Source organism: Pongo pygmaeus, chromosome 9 (genome assembly GCF_028885625.2).
Source record: "Pongo pygmaeus isolate AG05252 chromosome 9, NHGRI_mPonPyg2-v2.0_pri, whole genome shotgun sequence".
In the NCBI taxonomy this organism is placed as follows: domain Eukaryota; kingdom Metazoa; phylum Chordata; class Mammalia; order Primates; family Hominidae; genus Pongo; species Pongo pygmaeus.
Window position 1 is genome coordinate 80375164 of NC_072382.2, and position 26989 is coordinate 80402152.

At 46.1% G+C, this 26989-nt stretch overlaps 1 protein-coding gene across 5 annotated transcripts in view; it reads right to left on the reverse strand.

The window, feature by feature from the left end:
- Positions 1-24966, reverse strand: part of TENM4 (teneurin transmembrane protein 4) — a 782056-nt gene extending 757090 nt beyond the window's left edge. For 3 of the 5 annotated variants that reach the window (XR_010127599.1, XM_063671262.1, XM_063671261.1), the window contains exon 1: positions 24492-24896. The gene's annotated coding sequence lies outside the window, so the exon portion shown is untranslated. Of the gene's footprint in view, positions 1-24491 lie in introns of all 5 variants that reach the window. The other 2 variants (XM_063671257.1, XM_063671258.1) reach the window with 1 other exon arrangement.
- Between the last annotated feature and the right edge of the window lie 2023 nt (positions 24967-26989).

A 26989-nucleotide genomic window follows, 5' to 3' on the forward strand; every position in this document is an offset into this window, starting at 1 on the left:
TTTTATGGATATACCACCATGTGTTTATCCATTCACCTGCTGATGGACATTTGGGTGACTTACAATTTTTGGCTATTACAAATAGAGGTGCCTCAAACATTCTTGTACAGGTCTTTGTATCTAAATACGCTTTCACTTCCCTGGGGTAAATACCTAGGAGTGGAATGGCTGGGTCACAAGGTAGGTATTAAGAAGCTGCCAAGCTGTTCTCTGAAGTAGTAGTCTCCTTTTACATTTCTGTTGCTCCATATCCTCACCAACACGTGTATGGTCAGTCTTTTTAATTTTAGACATTCGAGTGGGTTTGAAGTGGTATCTCATGGTGGTTTTAATTTTCATTTCTCTAATGACTAATGATACTGAGCATTCTTTCATGTGCCTCTTTGTTGACAAAAGAAACTCTTTAGCTATAACACACAAATTTGGTAAAATTAACATTATTAGTTTCTATTTATTAAGGTATAACCCTACTATGTGACAGATAATGATGCTAAGAGTTTTACATGCATTGTATCATCTCACCCTCATAACAACCTAAGGAGATGGTATTAAGATCCAGGTTTCCAGATGGGGAAACTGAGACTTAGCTAGGTCAGGTAATTTGCCACAAGTCACAAATTAATTGGTGGCAGGCTCAGGGTTTCTCTCCAGGTCTCTGCTCCAAATCCTATAGGGTGTGCCTGCTACTAACACTGCTTTTGTGCAAAGCTTGCATCTTCTATCTCAGATACAGTTAGGATTTTGGTACATAACCAGACAATGGCAAAAAAAAAAAAAAAAAAAAAAAAAAAAGACAGACACTACGGGCAATTGTAACATCAACGCTTTCTTGCCACTCACACAGTCATTCCTTGTTTGCGAGAAACCTAGGACAGTTTAGCCAAGATACACTGTGGCTGAGGTCCTGATCAATATTTCAATACTGTATAACATTAAGGGCAAAACAGATATCTGGAAAGCAGTTAACTGAGAGTCTCAAATCTAAGGGCTGGCATAAGAATGTCAATGTTTAGCAAATTTATGTTGTGCTGAAGAAATCGCTTAAAAGAACTTTACTTTTGCTCTTTAAAGGCAGGTGTGTTTCACGCGTTGACTCTTATGTAACCACTGAAAACATGTCTAGAGTTTCCTTTAGCCCAGAGACTAAGTTCTGGCACCAAGGGCAAGGCAGTGTAGTGCAAGGGAAAGCTCAGCAGCTTTGAGAAGGTCAGCCAGCCTCTTTGGACTTCAGCGTCTTCCTCTAGGCTGTTTGTTGATGGCTCAAAGGGGACTGGTCCCTCTTATCCTTTCTTGTGCCCAGATGCCGTTGTTTGGACTTAAAGATTTACAGGAAATACCAGCCACAAGAGTGGTTGGTAAACATGACCACAGTGGTAGTAAACATTACCGCATAGCAAAGACAGCTGTACCTAAGTAGAAGAAGTTTCAACTTTGCATTCTGCCTCTAAAAGCTTGGCTTTGAACCATGGTGTTTATGCCCCATGTCCAAAGAATTACATTGTCTTTTGAAGAACACTATGTATGTTTCCTGTAGTCCTGGATAATGCTCATGACATCCCTGCTCATACTTGCAATGTGACATCATCTATGTAAAGTGTCCTTGCTTCATCAGAATAGAGTCCAAGCTCCTTGTGGCCTTCTTTCTTCCTGAGGTCACCTCATCCCACTCCATATCCCCCAGGGATGCGCTTTTCTAGAACCTCTACACCTTTTCTCATGCTCTCTCCTCTGGAGGAATCACTCCACATTTCCCTACTCAGAGATTGCCTAAACCCTCAGAGCCCAGTAATAAGAAGTTCTCTCCTCTTGAAAGCCTTTCTTACTGACCTCCAGGCAGATCTTGTCACTCTTTAATTGCACTCTTCCTGGCCGGGGTGCAGGCTTCAAGGAAGGCCCTTTTCCTACAGTATACTTTAAACGGTGTATGTATCAGTAATGGGATTGTCTGTCTCCTTGCATTAGACTAGTACTGCCTAATAGAAAGAAAACATAAATATGACAAACAAGGATGCATAATAAGTAACATAAATTATACATGATACAAATACAATTTAAAATTCTATTCTAGTTGCATTTCAAGGGTCCAACAGTTGCATCTGACCAATGGCTACCCTATTGGAGGACACAGATACAGGACATTTCCATCATTACAGAAACCTCTAGTGAAAAGCACCTACCTAGAATCTCTCTTTGAGGATTTCTTATCAACTTGCTTCTTTAGGGTATAATAGATTTCCCTAAACAAGCAAAAGACACTGAAACTACAGTATGCGGGACATGAAAACAACAAGAATACTGATACTAATTGTTGCAAGATGCCACTTCTATCTGTTGAGTCATAGCCAATCATGTGGCTTACAAGCTGGCTCTAAAGGCCAATTCTGGCTCTTATGAATCCCACCAATCTATTCTCCCTCATATGGCTCCACCACCCAACACAACATCCTCTGCTCTAGCCCAACTGAAACAATGTGATTTCTCATTTTCCTGTGGATGTGTATATGCTATTCCCTGCAACTAGAATGTCCTCTCTGGCCACCCTGGCGAACTCTGATCACCCTTCAATATAGTTCATGCTTCACCTCTTCTGTGAGACCCTGCCTGACTGCCCCTATGCAGAGGTGGCTCTTGTATGTCCCCTGTACATTTACACCCCACTCCAATGACTCCATTACGTGGCTGTGTCTTCCAACAGGTTGTCGTCTCTTTGAAGGCAGGGGTTGGCTTTCCTCTGACTTTGCCCAGCACTTTTTCAGTGCCTGGAAATTGGACACTCTTAACAGATATTAGTTGAATGACTGAACTCCCAAATTCCCAGAGGCATACAGCCTTGTGTTTAGCAATGGTGGCATCACTTGAATAAATGTATGGCCAGTCCAGGTGCCAACTCTGAAGGAAGTCGAACTCATTGGATTGTTTATATTCCAGGTCACATCTAGAATAGGCTTAGCTCACACTTGATTGAAGCATAGGACTGACAGAAGCCCACGAGGGCAGCTGAGCCATTTCCCTGCCTCCAGGAAACTCGCATCTAAAGTGGTGAAGGAGATGAAAAGCCTACCTGGCTTTTCAAAAATATATGGAAGGATCAAAAACCACTCCCAGCAAGTCATGGCAATGTTGAATTAAGAATTGAGGGCACCTCCCTCTACCCGCTGAGTCAGTGGCCTTTGTCTGCTTTGTGACTCACCTCACTGCTTATAAACCACCAGAGCACTTGGGAACGGGGTAGTCGAGCTGTTCACACCCACAGGTAAGAGGTCAGCTCCCTTCCTCCATGTTCCAAATGGCACCCTTAGCACCCACGGCACAGGGATGGATGTGCTCCCTCCCGACTCATCAGAAGGTAACTGGGTGGATACCTTGCTCTGTCTAGTAAGTCAGGGATGGATGGTGGATGAGACGGTAAAATTAGATTGGCAAAAAGGAAACTCACATTCTGGACTTGACAGTGTGATATGTACTTTGTATGGGCTCAAATCCCACTATGAGGCCATTTACCAGCCATGGGTCATGTCGCTTGACATTTCCTAGTTTTATTTCCTCAGCTTTAATGAAGATAACACCTATAACCTGGTTGGTTGTAAGGAGGTAAAGAGATTAGGTCTGCTACACAGTAGGGGTGCAAAGCACGTCAGACATCATCCCCATCTCCACTCCTTGGCCTGATGTCCCATGAACTGGCTTTGTGGGTTGGCGCAAAGTCCTTCCCTTCTCTGGGCCTTTAGTTTCCCCAGCTACCTAGGTGAGCCAAACTATTCCTTAGTTCCTTCAAGATACAAGGTGGGTGCTGGGAGGTGGTTTGAGTATGAGACTTCCTATGTGATATTTTATGTGTATGTGCATGTGTGTGTGAGTGAGAGAGAGAATGAATGAGAAACAATTTATTTTAAAGTTCCCTTAATGGAATAAGACAGATTTAAATATTTTGAATCCAACCCACTGTGTTCTCTTTGTTCCATATTTGTATTTTAAAAGCTTATCTTTGTCTTTTAGCTCTTTCAACTATGCAAATCCTTCCCAATCTATGGTAAAGGTTTTCTCCCTCCTGATCATTGGACATACATTTTTTTTAAATGTTAAATCCTTACTCTTTGTATTTAAATACTTTGATGTTTTCCATAAAATAGGTTGGGAAGGGTTAGAACAAAAACGAATTTCATTTATCTGAATGACTAAGATGTCAGAAAGAGAGGCAGCCTGCAGCCTCCCAAGAGGGAAACACTCAGCCCCTGCAGGACTCTCCAAACTTCCTGCTTGGACCATATCACTAAGACCGGAACCATAATCATAACCCTACAGATTCACGAATCCACAAAGTTAGCACTTCCCAAAGAGTTTCTGAAGAAACCCTACACTTGTGAGAGTTCTAAAAATGGTTTTGCTTTAGAAAAAAAAAAAAAAACTCATATTAAAATTTTGGGAACTCTTACGTGGTATTTATGCCTCTCTTGGAGATTCACATAAGCATAGTGAAGACTCTGAGACTTTCTGCAGCATGAAAATACATTAACCTCTCTAATTTGGCATTTATCAAACTTGTTTGGACACAAACCAGTTTTTTTTTTTTTTTGAGGGGCGGGGAATGGTTACTTGCCTCCATGGTGAAAAGGAAAAAATAAAACTATTACCCCTCCACATGCTCACACATCCATACAATATGGAAAAAATATTTGAAACCTAGTCCCTGGAGCTGGGATGGGACAGAGGTCGGAGCAGGCACTCCAGAGTCAGATAAACCCAGGTTCAATGCTAATTCCACCAGCAGTGTAGCCTCAGGGATGATATTTCACCTTCCAGAAGTTTCCAAAGCTTTCCAAACCTTCCAAAGCTTTCACTTAGCTTTGCTGTAAGTGAAAACCAGGCTTCTAGAGTGCTTGTGTATGCATTAGATGAGTCGAGGAGTGCGCAAAGGTATCTGGTACGGAGTATTTTTTAAATGTGTAAACTATTTTTTAAACGTGACTCTCCCTACTCTCCCTTTGCTTTCCTCTTTGCGAAATCACAAGTAGAGGCATTTGAAAGCACACTGGTCAATTCTTGCAATGCTTATAAAGCTTTAAATCAAATTATTTCACATAAGAGGCTATCTTGGAATATCATTCCATTACCTTGTCTGTATGTTTTCATAAATAAAGTCACCCAAAAGAAAAAAAAAGGTAGGGCCACTTTCATCCACATGTATGTGAAGGAGAACCTAGTATTTCATACAGCTATCTGAAATTTAAAATCAAGGAATTTACCCGTGTCAAATATTACTTTATTTAACGGAATGTGATATCGCTTGATATAGTCATAAAGTGCATTCCTATCAAAATACAGCTGTTATTAACATTACTAACAGCTGCTTTACCCCAGTGAATTTTATTGAAACTATAACGATGGGCACTTTTGAAATAAGTGTCCCTAGCTAATTTGCAGAGGCCTGTCTCCCAGAGAGAGTACATATTATAATTCTAACAGGGTTTTCACACAGGTAGAATGAGGAGTTTAAAATGCTTGAAAGAGAGTCATCTCGAGGTCACCAATAATTAAATAGGAGCTAAAGGAACGGAACAAGGAAAATGTGTAATCTTCCCTGGCTCTGAAAAAAAAAAAAAAAAAAAAAAAACCAGTTATCAGCAAGACAGTGCTTCTGCAGGGAGGCTGATCTCGATCTACAGTAGGATTCCTTTCAAACCAGGATGTCTATTTCAAAATGCCCATTAAAAGTCTATGATGGACTTTAATTATGAGAGGCAGCAGATAAGAGTCCAGTTCATTCCCTCCTGTTGTCGGGGTGGTTTAAAGCTGCCAATCATCACCCCCTTCAATGAGGCCCAAGGTGCAGATGCCCCTTTCAAGAGGGTGGCTAGACTGTGAGGGAAGGGCTCTTAACCCACACCCCACACGTGGCGCCTGTGAAGTGCAATGAAGGGACCTCCTGCTAGGGCTGCAACAATCTTCCCATTCCCCCAGGATGCAATAACCAAGGGAACCACATCCCTGTTTCTCAGTGCTCAACCTTCTGAGGCTCATCTGCTAAACCTTCTGAGGCTCATCTTCTCAACTCTGTTCACCTCCACAGTGTTTGTGGGTGATTTGACCTGGTACTCCTTAAGCGAACGGTGACAGGGGCCTGTTAGCTTAAGGAGTACCATATTAAATCACCCACATGGTTCTTACACACACACACACACACACACACACACACACACAGAGTAAAGGACAGAGTAGCAGCAGTCCAGCTCAGTAGAAGCAGCACCAGCTCTACAGTAAGAAAGACCAGAGTTTGAATCCTGACTCATTCACTGTGTGGACTTTGGCAAAGTTACTTTGGCAAGTGAAGGACTCCTTCATTCCTGACCACTGTGTGGTCTTTGGCAAGTTACTTACCGTCTCTGTTTGTAACATGGAGACTAGATACCTGCCATCTGTAATACCTGTCACCTATGTTTAATATGAGGCCCCTAATTCATAATAGGATACCTAAGAATGTCATTCCCCCAAAAAAGCAGAGGGCCTGCAGTCAATGTTTTTCTGCCTCCATGGCTGCCTAAAAAACAACTCCCTCCACCCTGAGAGAGAAACTCGCTGGAGAGGCCAGCTGAGAAAGAAAAATGTTAAATAATTCAGAAGCACTAACATCAAGTCTGATGTAGGTATAAAAATAGTTACAAAACACCACACTCCTCTTGTTTTCCTTACAGCAACCTTGGCTCCCTGGTAGAACAGAGGGAGGGAGGGTCTGACCTGAGGCTGGGCCTGGGCCTGGGGCAGGGACTGTGGCCCAGGAGCCTCTCTGGGCTTCTATTTTGGCTCTTCTAATCACTCATCTTTGTACCAAGGTAAGGCAGGCATTTGCTTGTCACCTCTACATTTTAAAACAGCCTTCTGATAGGCCGACTTATTTTTAAACTGAAAGTATGCTCAGCTGGGCCATTTGAATCAGAGGGAATTCTTTACATCCTGTCTTCTAAAGAAGACCAACTGGTGAGCTTTCCAAGGATGCCAGGCCCAATCCCAAAGCTTAAGTTAAAAGGAGAAGGCCGGGAGGCTGTCCTAAACCCAATCCCCCCAAGGAGTCCCATGCCATTGGCCTATGTCATCCAGAAAGACTATGCTGTCCCTAAAAGCACACATTCTGGGAAGAGAACAGGAAGATTCCAACTGGAGAGGTAACATTAACTAAGCACCTACCATGTGCCAGGCACCCTGCCAGATCCTTTACCTATATTATCTCCTGAAGCCCTCACAATAAATCCCAAATCAGTTGCAACCCCCACCCCCGCCATTGTACAGATGAAGAAACCGAGGCCCAGGGAAGTGAAGACACTTCCTACCGCAAAGTTCCACTAAAGAGTCAGGGCTAAAACTAAGTTGGTCTGACTCGCAGCCTGTGCTCCCTCCCCCATACCATCCACAGGAGCAGAGCATATGGTTTGAAAGGGTCTTCATGAAATATTCAGCTGCATTTGTAGCTCCTGTCTCGTTCAAGCCAGATCTGAATGCTTACAAGTGCATTTTTTTTTTTTTTTTTTTTTTTTGCAAGGAAACTGCATGGGTACAAATTTCCAATTCATACTTAACAAGGTGGGGAAACGGGTCATTCTTGGCCTGCTCCAGAACAAGGGGTGAGTCTATGCACTCCTGGAGCAGCAGGCGCAGGGAGGGTTAAACGTGAGGCCAGAACCAAATCTCCTGTTTCCAGGAGCTGAGGATTTAGAAGAGTCTCTTTGGTTGATTTTTACAGGAGAGAAGAAGGAGTAACCAGCAAGTGAGAGGAGGCCTGCAAGGGTAGAGGAAGGAGGAGGAATAATAATAATCACAATACTTCTAGTCCTTTTGGAAAATATGTTCTCTTCCTTCAAGTCTGACCTCAGATGCTTCCCACTTTTTGAAGCTTCCCTGCCTCCCCCACTAACCTGGGTGTGAAGGTTCTTTCTCAGATGTGTCTGTCTACTTTGTGCCAGGCTCCCTGGTAGAAGCTTGATTAATGCTATTTCATTTCATTCTTACAGCAGGTATTGTTGCCATACAATAAAAAAGATGGAACTAATACCAAGAGTTTAGTTTGTCTGCCAAAAGTCATACAAGCTAGTCCAGTGGCTTCCAACCAGGGATGGACAATCTTGGCAATTCTTTGCTCAATGAACTTTTGGCAATGTCTGTCAACATTTTTGGTTGTCACAGTTGGCAGGGAAGGCACTGGAATCTAGTAGATAGAGGCCAGGGATGCTGCTCAACATCCATGATTCACAGAACACCCCCTACAGCAAAGAATTATCTGGTCATTTGTGGCAAAGTTGGCCAGGTGCAGTGGCTCACACCTACAATGCCAGCACTTTGGGAAAGCTGAGACAGGAGGATCGCTTAAACTCATGAGTTCGAGACCAGCCTGGACAACATGGCAAAACCTTGTCTCTACAAAACAAAACAAAACAAAACAAAAATTAGCCAGGTATGATGGCTGGATGCCTGCAGTCCCAGCTCTTATACTTGGGGGACTGAGGTGGGAGAATCATTTAAGCTCAGGAGAATCAATTATGCCCAGGAGGTCAAGGCTGCAGTGAGCCCTAGTCACATCACTGCACTCCAGCCTGGGCAATAGAACGAGACCCTGTCTCCAAAAAAAAAGAAAAAGTCTGGGGACAGAGGCTCACGCCTGTAATCCCAACACTTTGGGAGGCCGAGGCGGGTGGATCACGAGGTCAGGATATCGAGACCATCCTGGTTAACACGGTGAAATCCCATCTCTACTAAAAAATACAAAAAATTAGCCGGGCGTGGCAGCGGGCGCCTATTGTCGCAGTTACTCGGGAGGCTGAAGCAGGAGAATGGCATGAACCTGGGAGGCAGAGCTTGCACTGAGCCGAGATCACACCACTGCACTCCAGCCTGGGAGACAGAATGATACTCCGTTTCACAAAAAAAAAAAAAAAAAAGTCGGGGGTGCCAAAGTTGAGAAAGCCTGGTCTAGTTGTGGCTCAGCCCAGATTTAAACTTAGGTCAGTCTGACTCTTCAACTGATAATGTCTTAATAGTACCTTTAACTGGATTTTAAGTGCCTTGAGATCTGAGTGGCGTACCCTTCTGCTTTTCTGTCTTGAATCACATCTACTCCAGAGCCCAGCTCACTCAGCAAGCCCTTACTGATTGGATTAATCAGTATACTTAATAATGGTGCTAAGGATCAAGGTGAGGAGTCCACCAAAGGGACCCAGCCATTCTGTAACTGAACCTTTCAGGAGGACATTGAGTTCAATTTCCCACCCCCTGCAGGAAGCTTCTCAATAGACTTGACAGCGCTGCTTGCCCTCCTCCAATGACAGGGAGCTCACTCCCTCCACAAGCTGTCTAATCCCTTCTGGGATGTTCTGGCTGATGCTGAACTAAAGCCAGCTCTCCCCACATCCCTAGCGTATCTCAGTGTCTGGAGCCTTTGGGGAAAGACTCCTGGTTAGCTACTAAGAGATTAGCCCTAAACTCCTGGCCATGTTCTCCTGAGTCCTAGAAAGGTGAAGTAGAAGAACACAGACTTGGAGCCAGACTGATCCAAATTCAAATCCTGGCAACACTACTCATATAGTCAGTGATGGAGCATAACAAGACTGTTGGCAGAGTTGCTGTGCTCAGCACACAGTAGGTGCATCTTAGCACACAGTAGGGGCACAAATGGCCTATCTATCTGAGGTGGCAGGATCTGCTCACGTGGACCTGGCTCCCATCCCTCTGGTATAAGCTCTGTGACATCTCTTTGGTCTCTGATTGCCTGCCTGCCTGCCTGCCTCTGGGGTCCACTTCTGAATAAGTGAATTTAATTCCGTGATTATTGAGAGGAAAGAACAGTGAGACATGTGACGACAACAGATCAAGAAATAACAACCATAAGAGTGAACAAGGCAACACTTTAACTTGAAAAGTTCTAGGAATGTGCTGTAAATTATAGGTGTGTGCCCACACACCTGTGTACAAACACATGCCAAAATGTGGGGGTCTTTCAGAAACCTACTTTGATGCCTTGAGACCATCACCCACACTCTGGTCTAGAATGAATTACCCCACACTATTTCCCACCGTCAGGGGTAGGCTATGAAGGGAGTATCTCCTTTCAAAATTAATTCTTGATACAAGGCTTTGTTCATCAGTGCAGGCAGATGTGAGAAGAGGATACACATCTTCTATTAAAAATGTTAGCTAACAAGTTCAGACGACATCAAAAGATGGTGTGTATCTTGTTCCTCCCACCAGGTATAAGAGATTCAAGTTCCCCATCCCCTCCATGGCTCATGAACTTACAACCAGCACCTCCTGGAGAGGAACATTTGCTTTACGGCCAGGTAGATTTCTGTAGGGACCCTGGCTCCCTGACTCACTGGTAGAGTGACCTCAGGCAAGGTGTCTAACCTCACTGAGTCCCTGTTGCCTCTCTGGAAAATGGGAACTAACAAGACCTTACTCAGCTCCATGTGAATAAATGAGATAATATAGGCCAAACGCCTCACGCAATTCAACAAAGAGGATCCTGTGATCATCCAGATGAGAGAAGATCGGGGTGAACCCAGGTGGTAGCAGTGGAAAGCATGAAGAGTGGTCCGCTGTGAGGTTATGTCTGGAAAGCAGAGCCAGTATGATTTCCTGACGGCTGAGCTATAAGGTATGAAAACAAAAACAGGAGTCAAAGATGACTCCAAAATTTGGGGCCTGTGAACCAGAAGGACCGAGTTACCATTAGCTGAGCTAGGGAGGATTGCCAGCAAAGCAGGTCTTTCAGGGAAGATGAGTTTCGCATGTGTTAGGTGTGAGACGCATATGAGATTATTCAAATAAAAATATCAAGGAGGCAGTTGGATATATGAATCTAGAATTTGATTGACACAGTATTGGTACCTTTCTTCCCCCTTTTCTTCTCTCCTTTAAAACTGCAGATACCTTCACAGATCCAGGAAGCAAGATATGGTCTAGATCAATCTTAATGACCTAGTGACCATATACCCCAGTGTGATGCAGTTCAGCACACATGAACCAGGAGCTGAAGTGGCAGAGGGGACTGTCTGCTCAGGGCTTCCCCAGTGCCACCTTGGTACCCTGGTGACACAAAATGGGAATGATGAAACTCCCTACACAAGAATGATGAAAACTTCCCTGGTCAAAGTGCTACCAGACTAGAGGGAACTTGGTCTTGGTTCCATGCTTCTACAGGCCCATCATGGATCAGCACATTGTCAGAAGCTTTAAAAAGCTGCATTATCTTTGACCTAGAAATTTCAAGTAAAGAAATTGGACTGAAGAAAATAAACAGAAAAGTACATGAAAATTTTGATCTCAGCATTATTTATGGTGGTGAGAAATGGAAAACAACAGTAGAACATTAGTTAAGTAAATAATGGTATATCCTTATGATAGAATACTACATAGCTATTAAACGTCATGTTGGAGGAAAAGCTTAATGGAACGGGGAAACGATCGTGATAGATTAAGGTTGCAAAACAATGTGTGTAATGTGCTCCAAATTATGGTGGGAGAGGGTAGTGGTGAGAATTAGGATTTTACATAGAAACAATACTGGAAAGAAAATTTTACATAGAAACAATACTGGAAAGAGGTAGTTAGGAGAAACTACCTCTCCATGGCAATATTATGGGTTATTTTTTCTTGTTCTCTGTGTTATCTTAGGTTTCCGAAATTTTCTGTTGTTTACATGCATTATTGTCATAATCAGAAGAAAACCACATTAAACAAAAACATAATAAATGTTATAAAATTTTCAAAGTAATACTTATCCTAGTAATAAAAATCACTGCCTATTCCACAATGTGCTATGAGGCTTAATGTGCTTGAAGATATAAAAGAAGCCTGGAGAGTACAACATAATATGTGGAACTGGAATCTTTCCACGGCCTGATGATAATGGCCACTATTTACTCTGTCGACTTCACACTACAATTGCCTCCACGGAGGCTACAACAATACTGACAAACAGTTGCACAAAACTGACAGATTCCATTCACTCAATGACAGTCTGCATCTGATGCTCCTGGACCTGAGGAGACAAAAGGGAGAAAGCAGAAGCAGGAAGGAAGACCAAGGTCTTAGAGCTCTGCTAAGCCAAGTGTGGCCTTAGACTGGCGGCATCAACATCTCCCGGAAGCTTGTCAGAAATGCAGGAGCTGAGAGGCCCAGGCTCCCACCCACTGAATCAGAACTTGCATTTCAATAAGTTCTCAGATGGTACCTGTGTACATTAAATGTTAAAAGCCCTCTCCAAAATACAACAAATTTCCTCAGTTTGAGGTGGGTTTGAGAAGATCTCAAGAAAAAATCAGACCGCTGAGTAGAAGTACTTCTCAACCAAAAATTTATTGTCTAAGAGATGTAAAATCACCAAATCATGCATAAGTGAAGAGCCTCCAGGCCTTTGGGTCATGCTAAGTCTCTGGCACTAACCCTGGAAAGCTATCATCTGATAAGCATTTTATAGGATGCTGACAGAAATCAAGCATTCCCTCTTCCACCTGAAGAATGCTGAGGCCTTGCCAGCTTGGTGGAGGGTTGTGCATGAATGGTTAATGGGGCACAGCCCAGAAGTGAACAGAAAAGAAACAAAAGTAGGTCAAAGGACTATCATGACATCTCCAGGCAAGGGCCAGGCCTTTCCCAGCACTCAGAAGGCAGCTGTGTTGGAATGAGAAGAGGACAGGCTGAGTAGGAAGGCCACTTTTCTGACCCAAATGCCCCAGTTTGCCAAAAAGGAGGGCAGGGGTGGGAAAGAAGCCTTGATTGCCATATCTGCAGTCCCATGGCTCAAACAAATTAGGTCACTCACCTCATACATAAATTACTCAATATAAGATCCCTTTATGCTGCTTTGAAAATGGAGGAGACTAACATTTAGTAAGGCTCTATTCTATGCAGCATTTCCCAACCCTGCTGTACCTTAGAATCACCTGGGCAGCTTTACAGAGTTCTGATGACTAGTTCCCACCTGGAACAGTTGTAGAGCGATCCGTGGTGGGGGCATGGTGCTAGTCTTTGGTAAAAAGCACCTAGGTGATTCTAACGCACAGCCAGGGTCAAGTAACTCTAAATCTAGTGCCTGACAGCAGCTCAGAGAAACAGGTGGAATATCATTCTCATTTTTAACATGATCAAGCTGGTGCTAGGTGGCAAAGAAACAGAGCTGGAATTTGAGCCAGGATCTGCTGTCTCAATCTACAGCCCTTTGGTTTTTCTGTGTCTACAGGCAACTTCATTTTCAGGGGGCAAGGAAGCTAGGGGTCCTCTCAGAGTCTGACCTGAAATAACCTGCAATAGACTCCTATAGAGCCTCCCTCTATTCACATCCTTCCCCGTCCCGCCTCCTCCCCAATAAATACCTGCACTCGCCACTGGACTGGGCTGACAGGGTCCAGAAGCAGCAGCCAGCAGACCAGCAGCTGAGAGGTGGGGAGATAGTGGGGAAAAGAGCAATGCCAGGAGCTACCATTCACATAGACACTGATTATCAGGCCCTACCCAAGCTACTTCATGAATCCCACAACAACCCTTGGAGGTAGACACTTCTATTTTCTATTTTCTAACTGAAAAAAAAATGATGGAAGCATAGAGAATCCAAGGAACTTGCTTGAATGCATACAGCTAGTAGGTGGCAAAGCAGAGAATTCAACCCAAAACCTGTTGGCATTTTTTCACTGTCTTATATGGCCTTAGGAAGCATTTTACTTAACTGCAATATATGGGAGAACCATCAGTAGCAGAGAAAAAGGAAGCAGTGACTTAGTGGTACCTCAATAAATTACTTCTAAAGCTTTAGAAATACTGGTGCTGATTCAAGGATGGCAAGGACTCACAACACTGTCACAAAGATTACTGCATGATAATCCTACCAACAACTCTGCCAAAGACTTATTATTCTCCCAATGTTATGGACAAGGAAACTATGGCACACAGACATTAAGTAATTTGCCCAAGGTCCCACAGATAGAAAGTGTGAGAACTGAGAGTTGTAGCTAATGACAAATTTAGTGCCTCTTTCAAGCCACCAAGAGTTGAAATTTGGGAGGAGACCTTGTTTCAAGGTGGCAAAAAGTGAGCTGAACCACTAGTGAGCAGTTTACATTCTTCCTGGAATGTGGCTTGGCTGCTGTCACTTAGCAGCGTTGGGCTACTTTTTTAGTTAGGCATGTTTGTTTCAATCATTCAACCTGCAAAAAAAAAAAAAAAAAAAAAAAAAGGAATGTCTGCTTTATTTATTCCTTGAGAGGGACAAGTAGCGAGGCTGGGAAATGTTGAAGGGTTAATGGCACCACAGTGAAGTGCAGCCCAGGGAAACCAATAAGTAAAATACAATGGCCCAGGTGGGAACAGAACTTCCAAACCTGTACCAGAGAGAGCACAAGACTTGGAGTCAGCCAGACATCTGTCCAGTTCCTGGGCCTGCCATTCACAAGCCCTTATGGCAGGGGTCATGTTGAGTAACCACATGATGCCTCCTCTCCCTCTTCTGGAGAGTGATGATCCTACAATCTCAAGAGAGCGGCACAAGCACTAAAGGAGTGTACATTCTAGAGGGTGCTGCACCCCAGGCATGGAAGACATTTGCATTTTTATTTACCCGTATGTGCCAGATGTCCCACTGAAGTGAGCACAATCCACACAGCCATGAGATATGGGATAGATTCTATTGCTTCCCTCTTTATAGATGAGGACATTGAGGAACAGAAGGGTCGCCCAAGGTCCCATGGCAAGGAGGTGATGGTGGTTCAGGGTCTGAACCTAGTTCTTTCCATCTTTGAAGTTGATGTCTTTTGCAATACCCCATGCTGCTGAGTCAGAATCACCTACTACATGTAGAAATGTACTTAAATGGCCATAAAGAGGAATTAAGGTTTAACATTAGAAAGAACATCTAGGCCTTGAAGGCAGACAAACTCTAGAATAGATAAGCCAGAAGTTCCAAACATGCTAGAAAAAACAGATTAGGAACAGCTGGGAGTCTCTGAGGCATTCTATAGCAGAAAGAGCACAGGGATGCACCGTTGCCAATTTTCTTAGGTTAGTTCAGTTAATAAATTAAATAAATAAATAAAACACAAAACTTAATAAAGAAAAAAGTCAAAACAGTCTTCCCCAAACCATCAAAAATTCTATTAATTCATAAGTTACTACTCAGTACTTTATTTCTCTAGTCCTGCTTCAACAAATATCTACTTTTAAAAATACTTTTGGGGTTTAGCACTATAGCATTTAATATTTTTTAAACATAATTTTTATCATGGCATTTTCCCTTGTCACAAAATACATTTTCAAAACAACACGTAATCTTCGAATAATATTCCGCTGTTAGGCTCATCCACACTTTACTTATTCCATCCAATTGTTTACCTTTTTCCTCTCTTTTATAAATAACACTGCAATGAACATTTTTATTCTTAAATTTTCTCTGCCCATCTCTGATTATTTTCTTTGGCTAGATTCCTAGAATCAGAATACTGGACTAAAGGGAATAAGTGTTCCGAAGTCTACTGACAGTTACTGCCAAATTGCTCTCCTAAAAGGGTATATTAATTTGCATTTCAACCAGCAGCAAAGGAGGGTACCTGTCTCCAGCACCCTCTCCAGGATCCAGCACTGCCTTAAAAATAATCTTAGCTAGTAAGACAAGTGAAAAATAGCAGCATGAATCAGCAAAGAGCATTCAAATAGTCTGCCTGTAGTCGTACATCATTTAAATAGTCATCTACCTGTAGTTATACATTCAGTACGTGGCATACCCAGGATATGAACTCAGTCCTCTAGCTCCAGAAGCTGGGTCCCTAACCATTAGCCCAAAGAACTTTACCACAACTTGAATTACTCAGTAGTTGCCATGTGTCAGCTATTATTTTAGGAAATTTTACATTGGAGTTCATAATGGCAAGGATCCTTGCATTTTTTTTTAATCCCAACCTTAATCGAATGTCTTGCAATGATAGCAATGTTCTATAACTGCACTGTCCAGCATGGCAGCCACTAACCACATGTGGCTGTTGAGCACTTGAAATCTGGCTAGTGCAACCCAGGAAATAAATGATTAGTTTTGTTTCATTTTAATTAAATTTAGTTTAAAATGTGACTAGTGACTACTATATTGCATAGAATAGCTCTAGATTATCTAGTGCATTGCTCAATAAATATTTATGAAGTAAAAAACTTATGTGGTCTTCTAATTCCACCTACTTCTACCATATTTCTTTCAAGGCAAGAGCTGCCTTCTTCCTCCCTCATCTCTGTGTGTCCATTTGTTTTCTCCAATGCAAGGTGAATGCTATTTATCTGTCATGTGGGATGATGTCAGGATCAGCTAATTAATGTTTGCAAAGAGCTGCATTGCTGACTGGTTCTCAGAATAATTGCACGTTAGTAAAACGTTTAAACGATCAGTTCTCATCCTGAGGTCAAAGCAGAGCTGGGTTTATTTAGTAAAAAGCTGGTTTCTCTGACTCACCCTGAACTGGATCCTTTCACTGTGGACCTCATCAATACAAGCCCTTCACATTTAGAAGGTTCTACGGAACAGAAGATACTGAAATTTACCTTCACAATAGTTTTGATGTCACAGTTTGATGAGTAAATTAATAATACAAACAAGATTGGGGAGGGTGGATATTTAACCAACTTGAACAAATTGCTTTTAAGCTCTTAAGCACTTTAATTGCTTGCATGATAATGATGCAAATTTTTACATGTCTTGATCCACTTTCAAAGTAGGCCCAGAAAAAGGACCTCTAAAGGGAAACACTTTGCTAAATTATCCGTTTGAATTACATGGCATATTCTTGAAAGTGACAAAGTTGCCATTCTAGGAGAAACAAGGATTTAGGAGCCAGAGAGGTCTACCATCAAATGCTAGTTCTGGTGGTGTGACCCTGGGCTCAGCCTTACTGAGCTTCAGTTTCTCTGACACACAGAAAGCATGAGTATGTGTTCATTTTGTTCTTGCCTCATTTTCCATCTCCTATACGATTACAGGATGAAAGGACTGACTCCGCCCCTCTGCACTTTATTTCCACTGTCTGTGGAAATAAAGATTATTCCCCAAATCTAAAATGAAAGAATGGACACATCCCTTTATAGTGCCATTCTACAAATATAAGCAACTCCTCTTGACATCCAGGGGTCATGATCATGACTTTCTGAAATAAAGTCAGAGCAGTAGATAGCTTGAAATCTTGCTACTCCATGTGTGGACAATGGACCAGGAGCATGGCAGCACCTGGGAGCTGGCGAGAAACGCAGATTCTTGGGCCCCTCCCCAGACCAACTGAAGTAGAATCTGCATCTTAACAAGATCCCAGAACTAGGGGTGTGCACGTTAGAGTTTGAGATTGCACTAACTTAACAAGACATGGAAACCACTCTCTTCTCCCAAACCAATTTTATAGTGAGGAAAACTGGCATCAGGAATTGGCAAGGTTTACCCCAGGCCATAAATGTACTAACTGCAACCCTTTTGTTTGAATTTCAAGGGGTGCAAGACCAGCCTTTCAGAAATCAACACTCATCCCACAGCGAGAAAAATCGACTTTCAAAGAAAAACATTCTTAAAACCTAATGTTCTTAAGGATTTTAATGATTAACCAATTGCCTCTGATACCCTTTTGCACTATTGGGTGAGGCTACAGTGATGCCATTGTGTAAAGCCAGTGCAGAACACACAGGAAAAGGGAACCGGGGTGCTGAGCACTGCTCTGGAGATCCCATATGGCCCGTTTCCTTTCTGTTTTCCAAATGAAAGAAAAGCTCTGATTTGATGTTCAGAACATGACAAAGAACAGAAACACCCCTTCACCTTCCCTAGTGAAACTAGAGTGGCATAAGTATCAAAGCAGCATCTAAACCGTTGTCTGAAGTCAGAGTCAGCAACCAATAGAGCAGGCTCCCTCTGTGGTGACCACACCGTGAAACAATCCTGAGGTGACCTCTCTACCTGATCTAAAGGAACTCCTCATGTCTCCTGCTGAGCATGGGGGCACCTTGGAAATGGGAGGACTGGACTTCCCCCACTGGTTCCACTGAATTCTTCGTCAGATGACTAGCTATCTAACTACAGGGAACACATCTTTTCTGGTCCCACACTTGAGAAGGGGGAACGGCAAAAGCACCCTCTGATTGGATTGAACCATGCAAGGAGGGGACAAGATGCCTAACAATTTCCACTTTCAAAATAGCATGTAGGCTTGTTGATTGATTGATTGATTGGGCCCTGGAACTGTGAAGGGAAACTCCGTTGGGTTGATTCTTCCCAGTAAAATGCCATACAGCAGGTGGAGATAAGCTTGCTGTGGGGTAGAGTCTCAACTGTTTGCTTTGTAAAATCTCCCAGGCCAGTTTAAGGCCTCTGAACCAAAGGGAAGGAGAAAGGTGGGAGGGGGAAATCCACAGCCTCAGCAAATGCTGAAGACGCACACTCTTCTCGGAGGAACTATTTGTCATTCACCATGGAGCCAGCCCCACCTACAACGCTGAGGAACATATTTACATATTTCAACTCCATTGCTGGCTGAAGCACTCCAGAAAGTGATGATTCCAAGAGCCAGGGAAGAAAAATGTTCTTGGAAAAAGAATTTGTGTATCAGTTCAGCAGAACAGCTCAAAATTATGCAAATTCCCTGCTTGAAGTTTGACTGTCACCCCTGCCTTCTTCTACCACCTGGGCTTCCAAGCCTGTAAGGGACTGCAAAGTAAATAGCCATATTCTGGTTAAAAAGATGAAAGAGACATCGTGGTTTACCTAACTGCTTTTCATGTGTGACAGAAGCTTTAGTATGGTATCTGCCTTTAACCCTGAAATGCTACTTTCTAGGAATTCATCTTAAGGAAATACTAAAACTGCACAGTATGTACAAGGATGGTTACTACAGTCTTGTTATGATAATAAAAAAATGAAAAATAAACACAAAGTCAAAAAATTAGGTACTCATTAAATTATATCTGTCATACTATAACATTGGCGGTCTATGTAGCATTACAAATGTCACCATAGGAGGAAAAGAGAGCATGATAAGATTCGCATGCTTTATCATTAGATGAAAATAAGCATTCAAAACAGTATACTAGGATCTCATCATTTTTTCTACATTCATTAAGTCACAAGGTACAACCCAAAATGTGATGGAACATTTTGGCTTTGCTTTTCTCTGTAATGCCTGAATTTGCTACAGTGAGCACATATTACTTTGGTCATTAGAATAAAGACTGTAAAAGAAAAAAAAAGTAATAAATATATAACCCAGGAAGCAATAGGCACATATATTTACATTGCTTCATTAGACATTTTCCATATAGAGAACATTCAGGGAACCGTGTCTGCTTGGCTCCCTGAGAACTGGGGCATGTTACTTTCAAAGTGGCCCCCACAGCCCATCTGTCAGTGCAAAGCAAAGATGGAGTGATTCAGCTTTCAGTTACAATAAAAGCCAAGCTGATAGACCATGTAAGAAGGCAGGTAAAAACTGGCCCCTTAGATCTAGAATTGACATTGATTTACCCTGCTAGGCTCTTGGAATCAAATCTGCAAGGAGGTGATTTAAATCCTGTTGTTCTTTTGTTTAACTTTTTAGATTAATGGATGTGGGAGAAGTTATGGGGACAGGAACTACAAAAGGTTTGGGCTGGGGCTGTGTAGCTGTTTGTTAGACCAGGACAGGGGCTGAGAACCCCGGGCGGAGACTTGCACCACTGGTGCTTATCAAATCTCATTTTCCTTCAACCTCTAGCACAATTAGAGTGTGAGCTGGCATCTTAAATTGAGTCTCTTGCTTGTGTTGCCCAACAATCTTTAATTCCTAATCACCTTCATTTCCCTTATTTGTAACTTTTGATTTGGAAATATCGGGTTATGTAACATGTCAATCTGCATGAGAATGCAACTCTGGCAGAAAAAGGGACTCAATGAAGCACAAATTCTAACAAAACTGGAAATGACTTTCCTAAGAAAAGAAAAGATATTTTCATTTCATGCATTTGAAGCTGGTTTTAAATAGGCTGGATGCAAGGTTGGTGGTTCTTTTGGGGCTGTTGATTTCTCTGCCCAATCTCCACCCAACAAATGCAGGATGCTTCCTGGAAGGGGATAAGGAGGTAGAAAGGAACAAGCATCTGTGAAGGGACCACAGTATGCCAGAGGCCTTATCCATGTTAAAACTGACAGTGTTCAATAATATGAAAGATTTAAAAAGATGAGGAAATGTTCTAGGTTAAAAGTTTAAAGAGACATGAAAAGCTGAATGAACTCATAAGCCAGGATTTTCTATTGCTATAACGGACGTTATTGGGACAATTGGAAAAATCTGAATAAATTTTATAGACTGGATCATAAAAAAAAACTGACAGTGTTGCAAACTAAGTAATATTGTGCCATTTTACAGGGGAGAGGACTGAAGCTCCAAAGAGAATTTGCCTAAGGCCACAGAGCCATGATTCCAACCCAATAGTTAAGAGATTAAAGTCACATCCTATCACCTTACTCCCACAAAACCGCAAAAGATTGAGGAGACTATACCAAATAGAATCAGATTCTATTGGAGGAGAGTCCGCGGGAACCCATTACTCTAATACCTAGCCTTCTACCTCATATTCCAGGCCACTCCACTCACTATAGAACTATCCTTTGATGGTTCTTGTTCAGACCGAGCACTAGTTCTGCCCGTTGGCGTCCGCACTGGTCAAGGCCGGTCTGTTAGGGTGGCTGATCCGCTTACCGCACCACTGTACCTCCACCCCCAAACAGAGGCCTTGATGAAAACAAGATGAGAGCAGAGGAAGAACCCAAGAACTCTTTCTAGAAAACCGAAGCTCTCCGTCCCGGATCCCTTCCCCCACCACAGGCTTGTGGCAATTCCACAAGCCCTCCGCACCCTGCCCTCCCCTCAGTTCAAGACACATGCTGGAAATAAAAGCTTCCCCGAATTCGCTCCCTAAAAGCACACAAACATCTATGCCCTAAGTCCTGGCTGCATATCTTGAGGAGTTTCAGTTCCCCAAACATTTCCAAGGACCTACGGCACACAGGTGCCGCTAAAGGAGACACCCGTTCACTCCAGGCAATCAGCTCCAACAGGTCCAGTTCCACTAAGTGGAAGGGCTTCCTGTCAACACCCTCACCGGAGAAAACGGATTCCTCCTCAGCATTCCTTATAACACCTGGAAAGGGGAAACCTGTTTTTTGTGCTATGTGTGCCTTCGCTGCAAATCTCTCTGCTCCCGAACAATACACACACACACACAAATGCACACACACACACAGGCGCGCAGAAAACTAGTTCCCACTAGTTCACCACCAGTGAAAACACCCCTCGTAACTTTGACGAGAAGGGCTGTCGCTGAAAGCCGAACTGCGGAGCGCCCGGAGCGCGCTGTGAGTCCGGGGGAACGCGGCCGGGCGGGGGAGGGGAGGAAGGCGCGGCCGGGACCCTGCACTGTGCCGCGCAGCGCTTGCGGCTGGAACCTGGCCTGGAACGCTGTCTTCTCGGCTCCAGTTTCCCGCCCAGGCCCCGCCCACCCGGCCGCCCCGCTGGTTCGCACCGCTGCTCCGGCCACCGAGGAGCCCAAAGTTGGTGGCGTCCCGCGGACTCCGGCGGAGAGCGCGAGGGAGTCGCAGCCGACTCCCGTACCCCGAAGACAACTGGAGGCCGGCGGGGGAGGCGGGCCACGAGGGGCTGGGGCGAGGGAGCTGGGATGAGCGGGCCCGGCTAGCCGGGAAACAGGTTGCCGCGGAGTCCCGTCCCCTCCCCCTCTGCCGTCCTCGCCGCGACCCGATTCCCGCCCACCCCGGGGAGCTAACCCAGCCGCCTCCGGGGCGCCCTCCTTCTTCCTGGATTCCCGCGGCTGGACCAGAGCCCCTCTGGCAGCCGGGTTAAAGGCTCCTTCAGCAAGGTCAAGGCGCGGCCGGCTGGCACCTGGGGATTTTTTTCCAGCCGAGCACTGGCTTTTCAATCGCATTGTTAAGGATCATGGCAGCGGCAGGAAATCCGAAGGGCCCCACAGGTCTGCGCGAGGGAGGATTTATTTTACAGCAAGGAACAGATTCAGACAGATCGGGGATTTCAGTGGGAGGGGATGAGAGGTTTCAAGAGGCTGGAATGTGGCAAAAACAAAACACTCCCCACCCATGCACATCACCATCTCCTGACTGCGGGCTGGGGGGAAGGGAGTTCAGGGCCAATGTGTCCCAGACTTCAGCGTTCCCCACGGCTCTGTCAGGGCTGGGGTGGCTTATCCCTCTACAGACGAAAATCAAGATTTAAAAGCACACTCTTACTGTGGTTTCTCTATCAAAGCCCATCAACGTGATACACAGGCTGCGGCGCTGGAGGGAAGCGGCGAAACGGGGAGAATAAATGCAACAGAAGCAAACTGCTGTCTGCAGAGGCGAGAGGCGAGGGCACGGAAGCCATACCCGACTCCAGCCCCATCCCGTCCCTATCAGCGCCGGGCTAGCGCAGGAAACCAGGAATAGGTGTAGGTAAGGGTGGCAGCCCGGCAGAGCCAGCGTTCTACTCCCTCTAACCCCTCGCCAGCGTGGGCCTGGATGGCTGGGCTGCCTGGGCATCTCCAAGGGGGACCAGGCACCGCGGGCAGGTTTCTCAACACGTAAAGGGCACAGGGCGTGAAAGACGAGGAGGGGCGCCCAGGAAGGGCGGAAAAGAGGGGCTTTGGGGCTCCCCAGGACACCAAGTCAGTTTCTGAAAACGGCGTTCCCTGGAAGGCCTTCCAACACCTCCGAGAGAAGACTTAGAGCTCCGAAGACCCAATGAAACCTGAGTTCTGACTGACTCCTCCTCTGCGATCAATTCCGGATGCCCCCACCGAGTCCCTGCCTCGGTAACCGGTTCTTTGGGGACAGCAGCATCAGCACCCGACGCCCATCGCACAAGTGGGCGCACAAGCGAGGCGTATCCTAGCTACCCAGGCCGGGGTGGGGGCGCCCCGGTACTTACACTCCCCAAGCAGGCAAACTTTCAGGCTTGTCTTTCGAGAACCGGGAGCTCGCATCACAGTTCCGGGTAATCACCGAGGCAGCTTATGTAATTGCCCGCGATGCCACTCAGCAGATCTCTCTCCTTACACGGCCTCAGAGCTCAGTACATGGGCAACCTCTTCCCCCCACCCCCCACCCCGGCGATCAGAATCCCGAGCGTGCCCCACCGCCGCCTTCTACAAAGCAGCAGGGTGATCTCGTGTGCTACAAACACCAAGCCAGTATGCAGGTTCCGGCAAAACTCTGGCTGCCTCCCTGCGCCCCTTTCACTGCGTCGATGGTTTACGGATAACTGCATTTCTATAAACCCTCTCTCCACGGTTAGGGGGTGGGAGGGAGTTAGAGATCCGGTGGGGGGTTGGCGCGGTACTGTTGAGGGCTCTGCACCCAACTGGGCAGTAATACACTCATCCACATGGACGCTGGTGCATAAATTGCCTTAACATTTTGCCCTGAAAGCGGAGCCAATTTCCAAAGTTAAGGACCACGCAGCTGAATTTCCAGTACTTTCCAACCTCGCCTAAGCGGGGGCAGGCAGAGAAGGGGCAGGCAGCGGGCAGCTAACTCGCCCGACCCCCCCGCCAAGAAGGACTGACTAGGTGAACCCCCCGCCCTTCACCCAAGTAGTTGGTTGTGTATTCCTCGGTTGCGTGTGTGTGTACACACACACACACGCGCCGCCCCACTACCTTCCTGTCTGCTCCTCCAATGTAACGACCGCATTTAAAAATGGCAATTAAAATGACTAAGGAGCTCGGTGATCACATTTCAACCCAGAACACACTTCCCGAAGCTGGGGGTGAGAGTAGTCATACAGTCACACTCACACCCGGGAGCCCTCCAAGCGTCCATCTGGCGGCTGCAGCCTCAGTTGGCTCCTAGACGAACATCAATACCGCGGCCGGGCGCTCGGTGAGGAGAGGCGGGCGCCCCGCGGGTTGCAGAGGGCGAGGAGCTGGGGTCGCATCTCCGGGATATGAGCTCCAACCACCGCCCGTGCGGGGCTGCTGCAGCCAGCACTTGCCCCTCAGGGCAGGCTGCAGCCGCTGAAGCCCGGCACCGCCTCGCGGGCTCCTCCAGCGCCCGCCGGGGGCCTGGGGCGAGCTGGTCTGCAGAGGGGCTGCAGACGACCGGGCCGGGGCGGGGAACGGGATCCGGGAGAGGCAGACGAACCTGGGGCGCGCCGCCTCCCTCCCACCCGCCTCCCACCTCCCTGCCCTCCCCCAGCCCTTGCTCCCAGGCTCCAGTCCGCGGCGGGCTCCGGGGGCTGCGGCGGCTCCAGGCTCCAGAACAGCTCGCCTCTTCGGCCACCCGCGCCCTAGCCTCCCTCCTCCCGGGCCAGGGGAGCAGGCAAACATCTCCCGGAGCCCTCGGCAGCCGCGTGAGCTCCCCGAACCCTGCCCGGGCCAGCAGTGCAGAGGGCGATGGAGCTGGCGAGGCGTCGCCGCGGTCCCCAAGGCGCTTTTCCGTAGAGCGGATCACGCCGCCTTACCGTGGCTGCAGGCTGCTACCGCCGGGGAAGCGGGGAGGAGGGCGGCAGGGAGGCAAGGCGCCGCGCCGGTGGCTCCTCTCTCTCTCGGCGGCGCGGCTCCTCTGCTCCGCGAGCCGGAGCGGGGCGCCCAGGAAGGAGCAGGTCCGGGCTCTGCGCTCAGCTCCAGCGAGACCAACAATAGCTCCCGCGGGGAGCGGAGCCCCAGCGAGCCTCCAGCCGCGCGCGCACGCCCGGCTCCCGCTCCCAGCCGCTCCCGGCCGGCGTCCCTGCCAGCACTGCTGCCCCACATGAAACAGCTGCAATCCCGAGGCTTCTGGGGGGTTGGGGCGGGTGTGTGCGCGCGCGTGTGTGAGTGTGTGTGTGTGTTTAATAGCTTCCCTTCTCTTCTTCCCCTCCCTGCCTGCTCGCCTGCCTGCCTCCGTCCCCCACCCTCGCTCTCTTACACACAGAGAGGGCGAGCGAGAGAGACACACACACACACACACACACGCGCACACGCACACGCAGGTTACATGAATGGGAGGCGGGAGCCAATCCTACGAGGCCGGCGAGCCGCGCGGCGCACTGGCGCTGGGAGCAGGGCCGCACTCCGGCGCGGGGGGGCGCCACGCAGGTGATGGGCGCCTCTCCGGGGGCCACGCGTGGCCGCTCCCTCACCCCAGTCTCGGTTCCTCTCTCTCCTTCCCCCTTCCTCTCTGCCGCCTTCTCCATCTTCTCTCCTTTTACCTCCTTTGCTTTCTCGAGTTCTCCGAGCTCTCTCAGCTCGGTATCTTTCTTGGTCTCTTTCTTCTTTTACCCTCCTTGCTTGCTTTCTCTTCCCCTTTCTGAAACTTTCTCTTTTCCTTTGTGGACTTTCTTGTACTTCATATCCTCTTGCCTTTTGTTCTCTTTCCTCCTCCTTTGGCTTTCTCTCCAGGCTCCCCGTAGCACGGTCTGGTCCCCTCTCCCTCCTCTTCTCCTTTCCCTGGGTCTCTCTGGCGCCCAGGGCCTCCCTTCTGCCTGCTCGCTGGATGTTACTCCACACCCCCCACCCCAACACTTTTCTAGGGACGGTCTCTTTCAAGTTGCTACTGCAGGACAATCGGAGTAATTAAGAGCTGAGATCTCGAGTTCCTTCTTCAGGCATGCAAGATGCCCAAAGAAAGGCCCTCCTTCCTCGGACAACTTCCCCAAAACCATGGTAACAGCTACTGAGTCGTGATAACAATCACTTAAAAAATAGCAGTGATTGCGGTCCAAGAGATTTCTGTCCCTCGAATGTCTGGATCGTGATGGCAAGCACATTTCCAAGAGAAGGGCATTTTTATGTGATGAGAGCGGTAGTTTGACTGAGTGGCAACTTGGAAGGGCTTTGGGGAAGAGACTGGAGGAATTCCCACTCCAGCCCTGCTGCCTGCTGGCTATAGGACTTAGTGCGAGCCATTTCCCCTTACCCGGCTTCAGTTTTCTCATCTATAAAATGGATGATACCGACTTCACCAGTTTTGGTGAGGATTAAAAGAGAGAACAATGGAAAGAAAGCACTGGGTGTATATGAGATGCTTAATTTATGTTAGTTTCCTTCTTTAAGACAACTTCCTTCATGATCTGCTACAGTGTGTCTCTCTGATCTAAAGTAGTCAATGAAGGAGGAAATGTGACAATGCTAATTTCACATAAATGTGAAAGGAGGGGTAGGCTATTTTGAAAACTCTTCTGTGTGGTGAGGAGACTGTCTAGCCAGTTGCCATATGCTGATTATAAAGGCATCACAGATTATAAACGTGGGGTGCTGGAATGGCCCTTCAACATCTCATAACTAGGGCATCTCAGAAAGGCAGGGATGGGTTGGGGTGGGTGGGAAGTTTCCACACAATCTGTCCAATCTATTTTTAAAATCTTTATGATAAGTGTACAGTGACCAGTGACAAAGCCTCTGAGATTAACTAAAATGTCAAGTCTCTGCCTTTGAATAGCATTTATCAACTTTGTGTCCTCACTGCAGACATCAAATGCTGGGCATCAGCTGTGATTGGCAGTTAGATTTAGTCCTTCAACAAATATTTGTTAACCACCTACTTTGTGGCAGGTGCTGTGACAGGTCTCGGCATTCAGTGGTGAGACAAACAGGCCCTGTTTTCTGAGCTTACAGTTCAGTAGGCATGTTTCATGAATGTATACTGAAAAATGAGACACATGTACCTGAAGGAGTAACATTGGTTTGGTGGACAAATTCTTTCATTACAGAAGATCCAAGACAGGGAGTATAAGAAAGGGATCTTTGAGAGTGATAATTTTGCAAACCACTTTCAGTCTATGCATTTCATTTGACCAGTGAGAAAAATGAGATCCAGATGTTAAAAGTAGTGGGTGAAAGTATGTTGAGAAACAAAAAATATATATAGGTTCAAAGTATCTGCCCACATGATACTGATTAATTTCAAAGGGGAAAATAGTAACTTTTCAATAGAAAACCTGAAAGACTCCACCTTGAGTGATTAAAATCAGTATTAGAAGGA